Genomic DNA, 15,075 nt, shown 5'->3' with positions numbered 1-15,075 from the left:
TGTTGTCTAGGAAAACGTGAGCTGTTGTGAAAGCTGTAGGGAGACCTTTTAGGGGAATGTAATGAGCCAGTCTTGTTAAATGGTCAATGACAACTAAAATAGTATTGTAATGGTGGGATTCAGGTAACTCGACAATAAAATCCATTGATATGGTACTCCAGGGTTTGTCAGGAATAGGCAGAGGAGATAAAAGACCTGATGGTCTTTTGTGAGCTAACTTGTTTCTGGCACAGGTATCACAATGTTTTACGTAATTTGTAATATAGGTATCCATGAGTGGCCACCAATAATTTCTTCTGGTTAGATCTATAGTTTTAGAAATACCTGGATGACCCGCTAGTGTCCCGTCATGGGTTTGTTTAAGAATAGAAGATCTAATTTGTTTGGGGATATATAGTTTAGAATTATGGTAAAAAAGACCAGTATTGGAATCTTTTTGACAGTCTATTCCATGTGGTGGTTCATGTTTTAATTCTTTTAATATCTCCTCTTCTAAAGGTGTTAGTAAACCTATAATTTTTTCTTTTGGAATGATTTGGTTAATTTGATTATGAGTGTCTTGTTCATGTAGTCTAGAGAGAGCATCGGCTTTAGTATTCAAGTGTCCAGGTCTGTATGTTAAAAGAAAATTGAAACGATCAAAGAATATCGACCATCTTGCTTGCCTTGCAGACAAGGTCTTACTTGTTTTTAGAAATTCAAGATTTTTATGGTCGGTATAAATCTTAAAAGGTAGTTTAGAACCTTCTAATAAATGTCTCCAGTGATCTAGGGCACGTTTTATAGCTAGAAGTTCTTTATCTCCTATGCTATAGTTTTTCTCAGCGCTAGTCAACATTTTTGAATAGAAAGCAATAGGATGAATCTCAGTCTTGTTCTTATTTTGTTGTGATAAAACTGCACCGATACCTGAGTCGGATGCATCTACTTCAAGGATAAATTCTAAATCAAAGTCTGGCATAGCTAGAATGGGTGCTGTAGTAAAATATTCTTTCAATTTATTAAAGGCAAGACTGGCGGATTCTGTCCACTTAAATCTTTGTTTTTCACTAGTGAGTGTTGTTAATGGTTTAACGATTGAAGAGAAATTTTTTATAAACTTTCTATAAAAATTCGCAAAACCAATGAATCGTTGTACAGATTTTGTGGAAGTAGGAGTAGGCCAATTCAGAATTGCTGATACCTTCTCCGGATCCATTTGTATTTTGTTGGGACTGATGATATAACCCAAGAATTTTATTTCTGTGACATGGAAGGAACATTTTTCCAGTTTAGCATATAGTTTGTGTTCTTTTAAACGAGTTAATACCCAGCGTACATGCTTTTCATGTTCTTGTGGTGTTCTAGAATAAATTAAGATGTCGTCAAGGTATATTATGACACAAACGTCAATCAGGTCACGAAAGATCTCATTTATAAAAAACTGAAAAGTTGCCGGAGCATTACTCAGACCGAAAGGCATTACATTATATTGGAAAAGGCCATATCTGGTCCTGAATGCCGTTTTCCATTCGTGACCTTCTTTGATTCTAATCAAATTATAAGCCCCCTTTAAATCTAATTTGGTGTAAATAGTGGCACCAGTTAGACGTTCCAAAAGTTCAGGTATTAAAGGTAAAGGGTATCTGTTTTTTATTGTGATGTTATTTAATGCCCTATAATCAATAATAGGTCTTATGGTACCATCCTTGTTTCTTACTAGAAACATTCCTGCAGCTGCAGGGGATGTGGAGTGTGAAATAAATCCCTTACGTAAATTTTCGTCTAGGTAATTTCTTATATACTGGAGTTCCTCTTGAGAGAGAGGATAGATCTTACCATGAGGGATTTTGGAACCAGGTATTATATCGATAGGACAGTCAAATTCTCTATGGGGTGGAAGGTTTTCTGCCTCTTTTAAATTAAATACTTCTGCCAAATCCTGATAACACGAGGGTAAACCAATATCAAGTGACGCTATGGTTTGATGTGGGTAACAAGTGTTTAAGCAAAAAGCAGAATCTAATGTTACCTTATTTGAAACCCAATTTATGTGTGGGTTGTGTTTCTTCAACCAAGGATAGCCTAGGATGAGAGTATGCTGATGTATGGATATGAGATCAAAAGATAAATATTCAGTGTGTCCCTGCAATGATGTTACAAGCAGGGGAACAGTATGATGTGTAATAGGTCCTTGTTCTATTAATGAACCATCTATTAACTTAATAGACACAGGATTTTGTTTACAAATAACTGGTATTCGATTTTTATTTACATAAGTGGAATCAATGTAATTTCCAGATGCTCCTGAATCAATTAATGCCTTGGTTTGGATATTTTTCTGGTCCCACTGTAAAGAAATGGACAAAGTCATGTGTGTATCATTAGCTATGCTGTAAATAAAGTCACTGGTAATTGTCTTACCATTCTTTTGTTTTTTTCAACAAAGGACAAGAAGATACTACATGTTCTTTTTGAGCACAGTATAAACAGAGATTTTCCAACCTCCTTCTAATTTTTTCCTCTGGAGGCAGAGGTCCTCTAAGAACACCAATCTCCATAGGGGTAGCACTGCCATGAGCTCTATCATGACTTGTTGTGACTTGGTAAGGTTTCCTGGATGGGGTATCATAAGAGGCCCTCTCTGCCCTCCTTTCTCTCAAACGACGATCTAAAGATGTACTTAATTTAATAAGACCCTCAAGGGTATCTGGGATCTCAAGACGGGAAAGTTCATCTTTGAGTGTTTCAGATAAACCTAAACGATATTGATTCTTCAAACTGATTTCATTCCACTGAGAGTCCTCTGCCCACATCTGAAACTCAGTGGTATAATCTTCCACATTTCTCTTACCCTGTTTTAAAGACCTCAATCTCGTTTCAGCATTTATTTGAGTATTTGAGTCTTGATATAGACTAGTTAAAGCAGAAAAAAAATCCTGTAATGAATCCAGGATAGGGTTATTGTTTTCAAAAAACCTATTAGCCCAAGTCCTTGGTTCACCTTGTAGGAAAGATATTGTGGTACAAACTTTAATCCGCTCAGTATGATAAGTCTTAGGTCTAAGAGAAAATAATAAGTTACAGGCATTCTTAAATTCCCTGAACTCAGAACGTTTCCCTGAAAAAGGTTGTGGATAATTAATATGAGGTTCAGGTGGATCATGAGGCTTTTGTGAAACAAAATCTTTAACTATAGTTTTAAGTGCAGCATTTTCAGTCTGCACTTCAGTCACTGCTCTTGCTAAATAATCAAGTTTAAGATAGACATTATTAAACTCCTTTTTTATTTCATTATGATCCATAATGGTAATTATTTCAAAAGACGGTTTTTCGGGCCTGATTATTATGTGGTATTCTGAGCTTTGTATTTCAGTAAACAAGCATTTGCACATTTGTTATAAAGGTTAGCCCTAAAATTAGAGCTTGTTGCTCTTTTTTGTAGTAATCAGAAAACAACTTCTATGTAGCCTGATTAAACAAGATGAGACATTTAATATATGATGAATTTATATATTAACTACTGACTTATGTGTTAATAAACATAAGGATTTATTAATATAATACATATCTTATGTTCGATATATATATATGTAAACGGAGGCCACAGATGAGAAAGAAATACTGACACGCTCAGAATCAGAAATGGTAGAAACAAATTGATCCTTTTTACTTCACGCAATCACACACAGCCTAAAATATTTACAAGTTCAGACATTCCACAGACACACAATGTTTGTTTATAAGGGATATTGCAGGTAATAGGATATGCCCAATAATTCAGAATGGTGACAACAAACAAGCAAGTATGAAGTTTAAAGGCTTTAGCTTTGTTCGTGTACGTTACCACTTTGAGGACCGTGGTTATTCTGTTACCGCATTGGAAGATCCGTGTCTGGGACAGGCAGCGTGTGTGAATGCGGCTTACTTCCGGGTAGCGGTAAAAAAGTAGATCCGGCCGTTGAATGACCCAGACTCGGTAATGACAAAGTAGCGATAAGCTCATAAGAAATTCAAGATGAAGCAAAAGTAAATATAGCAATTACTTTGCACAGGAAACAAGCAATAGGAGACCTGAAATAAGGAATGCTACAACAGAGTAGGTATGACTTCAATAATCAGGCAGTAAATGAGTGTTACAGGTAGTCCTTAAATAGGGTGGAGACCAAATAGGAGGGGTTAGAGTTAAAGGTATACCACACTGTACATCGCTGGTCGTTAAGGGATTGTCTGGGTGTAAAATCATTTGTCTGGCTGCCACGTACAGGGTACGTCACTGTTCATTAAGGGGATAAAGCCCCTTGCAGCATTTTATTTCTAACTTTTTAAAGTGTTTTGTGACACTTTTTAGTTAAGCGTAACAGTTAACCAGAGTTCTGAAGTCACACTATCCCAATTCGTGTTAAATACAATTGCACTCAACTGATCACGTTTACTTCCAACCTGTAAAACACGCGCTACTTCCGACGTGGGCAAACATTCGCAATAAACCCGATATCGCTCACACAACATTTAGCACGCCATCCGTAATCTAGCCCTATGTGGACATTTTTTTAAGTGCATCCTCTATATTGTATTACTAGTCTCATAACTTACACCATATAATCCATAATAAAGATGTTTGTTACATTTCAGTTTAAGCATGCTGGTATACTTATTTGTTTGCTAATGCATCTATAGTGTTTTATGGTCTCTTAACACTACCGATATTTGTTTTTTACTTCCCATGTTCCTTTAGGTCCTATTTATCAAGCCCAAATTACTGGAGGTCTAGTGTTTAGAAAAAATGCTAACATTACATTGTAGAGGTTTTGTATAATTAAACAGTTTAAAATTGTGGTGCCAGATGTTCTTATTTTGCTTGTTTTATTTAATTTCATGCTACAATGAGTGCAGAAATGTTGTACATTGCTTTATTTTGCCTATTTGAAAACGTTGTGCATTTGGATTGTGTCATTATGATTAGTGCTACGGAAGATAAACATTATTGTTAAAGTGATTGCAAACTTAAACGATTATCTCAACAAAATATTTGTAATAAAAAAAGTAAATGATGGGCACTTTCATTTATCAAAATCATTGTAGACAGTAAATTATATCAATAATTACCCTTTCATTTTGTTATACATTTCGCCATTCCTCCGCCTGCTACACAAAGTCTATTTCTGTGTAAAATGACGAATCATGGTGTAGCCAATCGTATTGTGCCCCCTTTGGCATCTAGCAAGTCCTGGTTGTCCTTTGTTAAATTAATTTCAGGACTATAGAGTTTTCGTATAATGTTTTTTTGTGTGCAAATAAAATGTAATTAGCTATAGCACGCATGGTAGAAAACACAGTATCCCTATTTTCATTTAAATGTAGCATCCCATCATATTACTACACTAATATTGCTTGAATTGTCAATATGCAAAATCTACAGTTGCCTATGGGCATATTCACTAACAGAAGTTTCTGCTTGAATGGTCATGTATTTATCTTTGCAGTACACTCGGCTGCACAGGGAAAACTAATTAGAATCTTCAACGAAGGACTTTATATCCTCTTCTTAAATCAACATGTAATTGTAGACCATGGGGACAATTTATCATAGTGCGAGCGGACATGATATGATGTAGCGTATCATGTCCGCCGCACATCGATAAATGCTGACAGCATACGCTTGTGAACTGCTTGTGCAATGCCACCCCCTGCAGATTCGTGGCCAATCAGCCGCTAGCAGGGGGTATCAATCAACCTAATCGTATTTGATTGGGTTGATTTCTGTCCGCGGCCTCAGAGCAGGTGGACAAGATATGGAGCAGCGGTCTTTAGACCACTGCTTCATAACTTCTGTTTTCAGAGAGCCAGAAGGCTCGCATGGAAACAGGGGCATCAAGCTCCATACGGAGCTTGATAAATCGGCCACCATGAGTTTCTTTGGGGGGTGGGCAAATGAGTCAACCATGTAAATTAGATTTTCATGTCTAAGCATAAACATTCACATGATTTAAACTTTTGATGACAATTAGCCACAATTTTTAAACTGACTTGCACCCCATGCATACAACTGCATACATCTGCATACAACTCTCTTGCAGTTAGGGTTGTCACCTCGGCCATGTTTTCCTGTACACTCATGAGTTACACATGCTGCAGGGTGTGCAGGGAGGAACATGGACAGTGCTATCCAGTGTCACCATGTGTCTGCTGTCTAGGGGTGCAATTCATGTTCCCCTCTGCACACCCTGCACCATGTGTAACTCATAAGTGTCCAGGAAAACAGGGCCAAGGTGACAAGACTACTGGCAGTGCACATGTTGCCACTCATATTGTTATATTCAGGCAATTGTATTTATTTATTTGTTTATTGCCACTTTCTAAAACAAAAATAGCAGCTACTCTCTCTTTTTTTTTTTTTTAAAGCAGTTAAAAATGTGAAAACTGTTTTCGGCTTGAGGGCTGTACCAAAACAGGGGGCGAGTTTGATTAGCCCCTCCCCCTCCACTTGGCCATAGTTTGCCCACCCCTGGCATAGAGCAACCCCATTTGGAACTGGCTTCTGTTCATTATATTTTGCTGTAATGTGTTCTAGTGTCTATGTTCTGTGTTCTAGTCTATGAGCTTCATCTAGTTTTTAATCTTATTCTTTACCTTTTTATGGCATAAGTCTATTAGCTATGTTTTGTGTAAGTTACATGTTGACAAATAAGTAATTGTGCGGATTGGCTGCATATTAGTGCTGTGGAATCTGTTGGTGCTCTACAAATAACTGCTAATAATAATATTCTGTGTATATACTGCTCATAGTGACCCTACTATATGGGATTTATATACTTCCTCTATACTGTAGTTATACTACAACATATAATCCATACAGATGTTTGAGCCATTTTAGTTTAAAAGAAAAAAAATTCATATTATTTTATTATTGTATTGTTGCTTACATATAATAAGTGTTTAACCCCTATAAAGGGTTTTAAAACATAGTTAAAGTGAGCTCCATAACAGCAGTGCACAACTGGGAGCTTGCTTACCATATCTGGTGAGCCAATCATAACAAGCTCCCATTAGGTCATTGTTACTCCTGAGCCTACCTAGGTATGTTTCTTTTCAACAAAGGATACTAAGAGAAGAAAGTAAATATGATAATGGAACTAAATTGAAAATGCTCCTAATGTTGCATGCCCTGTCTTTCATTTTGAGTCCCTTTAAATATATTGTTTTACTTGCTTGTTTGCTAATGCACTGCAATGTTTTATGGACTCCTAAAACTACAGTTTCTTTCTGTTTACAAGTTCCTTAAGGTCCTATTTTATCAACCCCCCCCCCCCCCCAAAAAAAGAAAGAAAGAATGTTAACATCATATTTTATAGATTCCGTATAATTAAACAGCTTAAAATGCTGGTGCCAGATGGTCTTATCTTTGTTGTTGCTATTTAATTGCATACTACAATGAGTGCAGAAATGTTTTATATTGCTTTATTTTACCTTCTTGTAAACTTTGTGTGTTTGGATTGTGAATTCAAGGCTATCAAGGCTAAGGAAGATAAAACATTGCTGTTAAATAACAACATATGTAGAATTTTAATACATTTTGCAGAATTTGAGATAGTTGTTCAAACTGCAGTTAAAAGCTTATTTTAATTAGATACATCAAATATAGGATTTTATTCACATTTCTGTAATTTTTTTAAATTGAGGTCCTTTTTATGAAAATATGTAATTTGCTTTAATGTGCATGGTGAGAAATACAAATATTCCAGTGTTCATTTTAGTATCTGAATATCACATTATATTTCGTTCAGTACACAGTGATATGGCTGAATTTGTCAGTATGCATAGTATACAGCAGTCTATGAGCATATTCACTCACAAATGGTCATCTTTGCCCTACACTAATTGGAATTAGTCATGTCAGACTGTGTGTCATTTATAATAGTGATAGAGTATGAATGAAATAGCTCAGGGTGTATGTGTATATATATATATATTTACCTGATTTTATAAGAGTTGATAATATAAGATTAATCCCATTATATTTACCAATGCAGTACACAGCGACAAGGGAGGATTAGACAGAATTGCCTGGATAGTTACGTATTTATCCTTACACTGTTCTAATTGGAATTTACCATGTCAGACTTTTGTAGGTTTACAGTAGTTTGTATAATTTATAATAGTGATAGAGAAAAAAATGAAATAGCTCAGGGTGTATAAATAACCTGATTTTATGAGAGTTGATAATAAAAGCTTAATAAAATCAGTTTTAATGTGAGCTAAAGACATAGGGGCCGATTTATTAACAGTCGGACGGACGGTGAACTGCTTCTGCAATGCCGCCCCCTGCAGATTCACGCACAATCGGCCGCTAGCAGGGGGTGTCAATCAACCCGATCGTATGAGATCGGGCGGATTGATGTCCGCAGCCTCAGTGGAGGCGTAAGAGTTAAGGAGCAGCAGTCTTAAAACCGCTGCTTCTTAACTCCTGTTTCCGGCGAGCATTCAGGGCTATTCGATGAGATTGGGCGGAATGATGTCTGCAGCCTCAGTGGAGGCGTAAGAGTTAAGGAGCAGCAGTCTTTAAACCGCTGCTTCTTAACTCCTGTTTCTGGCAAGCATTCAGGGCAATTCGATGAGATCGGGCAGAATGATGTCCGCAGCCTCAGTGGAGGCGTAAGAGTTAAGGAGCAGCGGACTTAAGACCGCTGCTTCTTAACTCCTGTTTCCGGCGAGCCTGAAGGCTCGCACAGAAACAGGGGCATTCAGGGCCATTCGACCCTTAATAAATCGGCCCCTTAGCATAGAACACTGGGCGGGAGTCACTAAAGCATGATATTTTTGTGAGACTTGTATTCATTATAATATTTCACTGCTAAGTCTTCTTTAAATCTCATCTAGCTCTCATTTAGACTTCTATTAAACATAGAGAGCTTACTTACATATAGAAGTTTCATAAAGGGTACCAATGGCACTACTTGTTCTTATAAAAAATGTTCCCATATATTTAGTTTCTCTTAGAGATTTATGTATTAGGGGCCGGTGCTTCTACTTTCACGAAATTTACAATTTTTTTAAAATTACATATAGAAGTTGACACGCCAATTGGTTTTCTGTCAAAGAACATTTTATCTGCTTTTGAAATAATTAAAAGAAAACATTGGTTTATCATGTAACAGACTTCTGAGAATTCTAACACTGTCTTTTTAAAGCTGTTTGCTGTATGCACAATGGCCTTAAAGGGACCTGATTTTTTTTTCTTGTTTCATACAAGGATCAAACACAAAACTCTCACTCTTACATACAAAGCCCTCAACTGCACTGCTCCCCCCTACATCTCAGACCTTGTCTCCAGATACTCTCCCTCCCGTCCCCTTCGCTCTGCTCATGACCTCCTACTCTCCTCCTCTCTGGTTACCTCATCACACTCCCGTTTACAGGACTTCTCCAGACTGGCTCCCATCTTGTGGAACTCTGCCTCGCTCCACAAGACTCTCTTCTAGTTTTAAAAGCTTCAAGTGCTCCCTAAAGACTCTACTGTTCAGGCACGCATACAACCTACGCTAACCTTTCCTAATACCAGTTCCTCTCCTCCACTGCTATCCCCTGAACCCTCTTAGCATGTAAGCCTAAAAGTCCAGCTGTTTGTAGATCACCTTCTTAAGAGCTGACTACAACAGTGCAACTCTTGGCAGGGCCCGCTACCCTATAATTGTTTTGTTGTACTCCCCTTTGTTTATAGCGCTGCGGAATCTGTTGGCGCTCTACAAATAACCGATAATAATAATAATAATAATATACAATATTTAAAAAGTTTACAATTAATTCTATCAAATTTACTTTTTTTTTCTTGGTATTCTTGGTTTAAAGAAAACAACAACAAAAACAGGTAGGTAGGCTTAGGAGTGTGCATGTGCCTGGAGACCTATATGGCAGCAGTTTTGTAAGAATAATTTAAATAATATTATACATTTGCAAGTTTTTGTTGCCATGTAGTGGTCCTGATACATAGACACTACCTATCTACCTAAGTATTATCTTCAACAAAAAAATATCAAGAGAACAAAGCAAATTTGCTAACAGAAGTAAATTGGAAAGTTTTGAAAAATGATATGCTCTGTCTGAATGAAAATTTGTGTTTCATGTTCTTTTAATTATTTTTGTGATGACAAAAAAAAAATCATCCACCTCTGGGTTACTGAACCTATACGTCCCATGTACTGCAGTATTCTAGCACACTTTAGCCTACAGTGCCAATTGCAATAAAAATTTAGAAGAATAGTTTGATTTTGAAAAATGACAAATGTATGTATAGACAGTTTTTAACACAGTAATTCTCTGTTCAATTTATTGTCAGAGAAACAAAACTCAATGATTTGTTACCCTTTGCCATTCATTATGATACATATTTTACAGAGCAGTTCATGCATATATTATATTATCTTTTTATGGTCATTGAACAGATGAGTAGATGGAATGTAGAAAAACAAAAGAAAAACTGAGGTTAAAGGGACACTCAATCAAAATTAAACTTTCATGATTCAGATAGAGCATGCCATTTTAAACAACTTTCCAATTTACTTCCATTAACTAAATGTGCACAGTCTTTTTATATTTAAACTTTTTGAGTCACCAGCTCCTACTGAGCATGTGCAAGAATAAGCATGTATGCATTTGTGATTGGCTGATGGCTGTCACATGGTATGTGTATGCATTTGTGATTGGCTGATGGCTGTCACATGGTACAGGGGGAGTGGAAAAAGACATAACTTTTATATTTATCATCCAGCGCTACGGAATTTGGCGGCGCTATACAAATAAATGATAATAATAATAATAGTGTGAGCGGACATGATACGATGTAGCGTATCATGTCCGCTGCACATCGATAAATGCTGACAGCATACGCTGTCGGCATTTATCATTGCACAAGCAGTTCTTATGAACTGCTGGTGCAATGCCGCCCCCTACAGATTCGCAGCCAACCGGTCACTAGCAGGGAGTGTCAATCAGCCAGATCGTATAGGATCATATAGGATTGATGTCTGCAGTCTCAGAGCAGGCAGACAGGTTATAGAGCAGCGGTCTTTAGACCGCTGCTTCATAACTTCTGTTTCTGGTGAGCCTGAAGACTCGCGCGGAAGCTTGATAAATCGGCCCCTAAATGTCTATACTTTCTCAGAAATAACACTTTACAACACCTTGTGATATTTGTCAGAACACTTCAGCTCTAGAGGTAAAAATGTAAAAGTCCAAATACAGTATATTTAACGGTTAATCGTTGCATATGTAGTGTGCGTCCACTGAGACTTGTAAAGGGGCCTGTCCCTGAACGCTATTGATTTTCTAATTGATTTCTGTTGTGTTCTAAGAGCAGACAGCAATATGCTACAGGCTAGCTATGTTCTGTTTATGTCATCTGACTGCAGCTTTTGTGGTTAAAGGCTTTTTTCCATGGCATCATTAACAAATCTATGGATGGGAAAACACCATGGCGGTGAAGTCATTTCATTGTCACATCGTTGCCATATGCACAGCCTGAATGTCAAACCTACATTATAAGTTTATACCGGGCAATTAATGCAATGTAGCTGGTAGATTCCAGTGTTTAGCTGTAGTGCCAATGGGGCAGATGTGCACATAGCTGTGATTTTAGAATTAAATGTGTTCTTTTTATGATTTTGGGATACAGAGATGTGTGTAGAAAGGAAACCACAGCAGAAAGGACGCATAGTAATTAGGGAAATTAAGTGGTTCTATCCGATTAGAACATGAATAACTCAAATTTCTCCTATAAAATAATTATTCATAGTAAAAATGCTTTGGAGTATATTTGTATTATTAATTTCTCTTGTTAAGTGTATCCAGTCCACGGATCATCCATTACTTATGGGATATTCTCCTTCCCAACAGGAAGTTGCAAGAGGATCACCCACAGCAGAGCTGCTATATAGCTCCTCCCCTTACTGCCATATCCAGTCATTCTCTTGCAACTCTAAAACTAAGATGGAGGTCGTAAGAGGACTGTGGTGTTTTATACTTAGTTTATTTCTTCAATCAAAAGTTTGTTATTTTTAAATGGTACCGGAGTGTACTGTTTATCTCAGGCAGTATTTGGAAGAAGAATCTGCCTGCGTTTTCTATGATCTTAGCAGAAGTAACTAAGATCCTTTGCTGTTCTCACATATTCTGAGGAGTGAGGTAACTTCAGAGGGGGAATAGCGTGCAGGTTTTCCTGCAATGAGGTATGTGCAGTTAAAATATTTTTCTAGGGATGGAATTTTCTAGAAAATGCTGCTGATACCGAAGTAATGTAAGTAAAGCCTTAAATGCAGTGATAGCGAATGGTATCAGGCTTATTAATAGAGATACATACTCTTATCAAAGTGTATTTTAAAACGTTTGCTGGCATGTTTAATCGTTTTTTTTATATGTTTGGTGATAAAACTTATTGGGGCCTAGTTTTTTCCACATGGCTGGCTTGAATTATGCCTAGAAACAGTTCCTGGAGGCTTTCCACTGTTGTAATATGAGTGGGAGGGGCCTATTTTAGCGCTTTTTTGCGCAGAAAAAATTACAGACACAGACATCCTGCTTCTTCCTGCATGATCCAGGACATCTCTGAAGGGCTCAAAAGGCTTCAAAAGTCGTATTGAGGGAGGTAAAAAGCCACAGTAGAGCTGTGGCAGTTGTTGTGACTGTTTAAAAAACGTTTTTGTCATTTGTTATTTCGTTTTTGGTATTAAGGGGTTAATCATCCATTTGCAAGTGGGTGCAAAGCTCTGCTAACTTGTTACATACACTGTAAAAATTTCGTTAGTGTAACTGCCTTTTTTCACTGTTATTTCAAATTTGGACAAAATTTGTGTTTCTTAAAGGCGCAGTAACGTTTTTTATATTGCTTGTAAACTTGTTTTAAGTGTTTTCCAAGCTTGCTAGTCTCATTGCTAGTCTGTTTAAACATGTCTGATACAGAGGAACCTACTTGTTCATTATGTTTGAAAGCCATGGTGGAGCCCCATAGGAGAATGTGTACTAAATGTATTGATTTCACCTTAAACAGTAAAGATCAGTCTTTATCTATAAAAGAATTATCACCAGAGGGTTCTGTCGAGGGGGAAGTTATGCTGACTAACTCTCCCCACGTGTCAGACCCTTCGCCTCCCGCTCAGGGGACGCACGCTAATATGGCGCCAATTACATTAGGGACGCCCATAGCGATTACCTTGCAGGACATGGCCACAATCATGAATAATACCCTGTCAGAGGTATTATCTAGATTGCCTGAATTAAGAGGCAAGCGCGATAGCTCTGGGGTTAGGAGAGATACAGAGCGCGCAAATGCTGTAAGAGCCATGTCTGATATTGCGTCACAGTATGCAGAACATGAGGACGGAGAGCTTCATTCTGTGGGTGACATCTCTGACTCGGGGAAACCTGATTCAGAGATTTCTAATTTTAAATTTAAGCTTGAGAACCTCCGTGTATTGCTTGGGGAGGTATTAGCTGCTCTGAATGACTGTAACACAGTTGCTATTCCAGAGAAATTGTGTAGGCTGGATAGATACTATGCAGTGCCGGTGTGTACTGACGTTTTTCCTATACCTAAAAGGCTTACAGAAATTATTAGCAAGGAGTGGGATAGACCTTTTCCCCACCTCCTATATTGAGAAAAATGTTTCCAATAGACGCCACTACACAGGACTTATGGCAGACGGTCCCTAAGGTGGAGGGAGCAGTTTCTACTTTAGCAAAGCGTACCACTATCCCGGTTGAGGACAGTTGTGCTTTTTCAGATCCAATGGATAAAAAATTGGAGGGTTAGTTTAAGAAAATGTTTATTCAACAAGGTTTTATTTTGCAGCCCCTTGCATGCATTGCGCCTGTCACTGCGGCGGCATTCTGGTTTGAGGCCCTGGAAGAGGCCATCCATACAGCTCCATTGGAGGAAATTATTGACAAGCTTAGAACGCTTAAGCTAGCTAACTCATTTGTTTCTGATGCCATTGTTCATTTGACTAAACTAACGGCTAAGAATTCCGGATTCGCCATCCAGGCGCGTAGGGCGCTATGGCTTAAATCCTGGTCAGCTGACGTGACTTCAAAGTCTAAGTTACTCAACATTCCTTTCAAGGGGCAGACCTTATTCGGGCCTGGCTTGAAGGAAATTATTGCTGACATTACTGGAGGCAAGGGTCATACCCTTCCTCAGGACAGGGCCAAATCAAAGGCCAAACAGTCTAATTTTCGTGCCTTTCGAAATTTCAGCATCAACTTCCTCCGATCTAAACAAGAGGGAACTGTTGCTCATTCCAGACAGGCCTGGAAACCTAACCAGGCCTGGAACAAGGGCAAGCAGGCCAGAAAACCTGCTGCTGCCCCCAAGACAGCATGAAGGAACGGCCCCCTATCCGGAAACGGATCTAGTGGGGGGCAGACTTTCTCTCTTCGCCCAGGCGTGGGCAAGAGATGTTCAGGATCCCTGGGCGTTGGAGATCATATCTCAGGGATATCTTCTGGACTTCAAAGCTTCTCCTCCACAAGGGAGATTTCATCTTTCAAGGTTATCAGCAAACCAGATAAAGAAAGAGGCATTCCTAAGCTGTGTACAAGACCTCCTAGTAATGGGAGTGATCCATCCAGTTCCGCGGACAGAACAGGGACAGGGGTTTTATTCAAATCTGTTTGTGGTTCCCAAGAAAGAGGGAACCTTCAGACCAATCTTGGATCTAAAGATCTTAAACAAATTCCTCAGAATTCCATCATTCAAAATGGAAACTATTCGGACCATCCTACCCATGATCCAAGCGGGTCAGTACATGACCACAGTGGACTTAAAGGATGCCTACCTTCACATACCGATTTACAAAGATTATCATCGGTTCCTAAGGTTTGCCTTTCTAGACAGGCATTACCAATTTGTAGCTCTTCCCTTCGGGTTGGCCACAGCCCCGAGAATTTTTACAAAGGTTCTGGGCTCACTTCTGGCGGTTCTAAGACCGCGAGGCATAGCGGTGGCTCCGTATCTAGACGACATCCTGATACAGGCGTCAAGCTTTCAAATTGCCAAGTCTCATACAGAGATAGTTCTGGCATTTCTGAGGTCGCATGGGTGGA

The sequence above is a fragment of the Bombina bombina genome, chromosome 1, assembly GCF_027579735.1.
Source record: "Bombina bombina isolate aBomBom1 chromosome 1, aBomBom1.pri, whole genome shotgun sequence".
NCBI lineage: Eukaryota > Metazoa > Chordata > Amphibia > Anura > Bombinatoridae > Bombina > Bombina bombina.
This window is presented reverse-complemented; position numbering follows the sequence as displayed.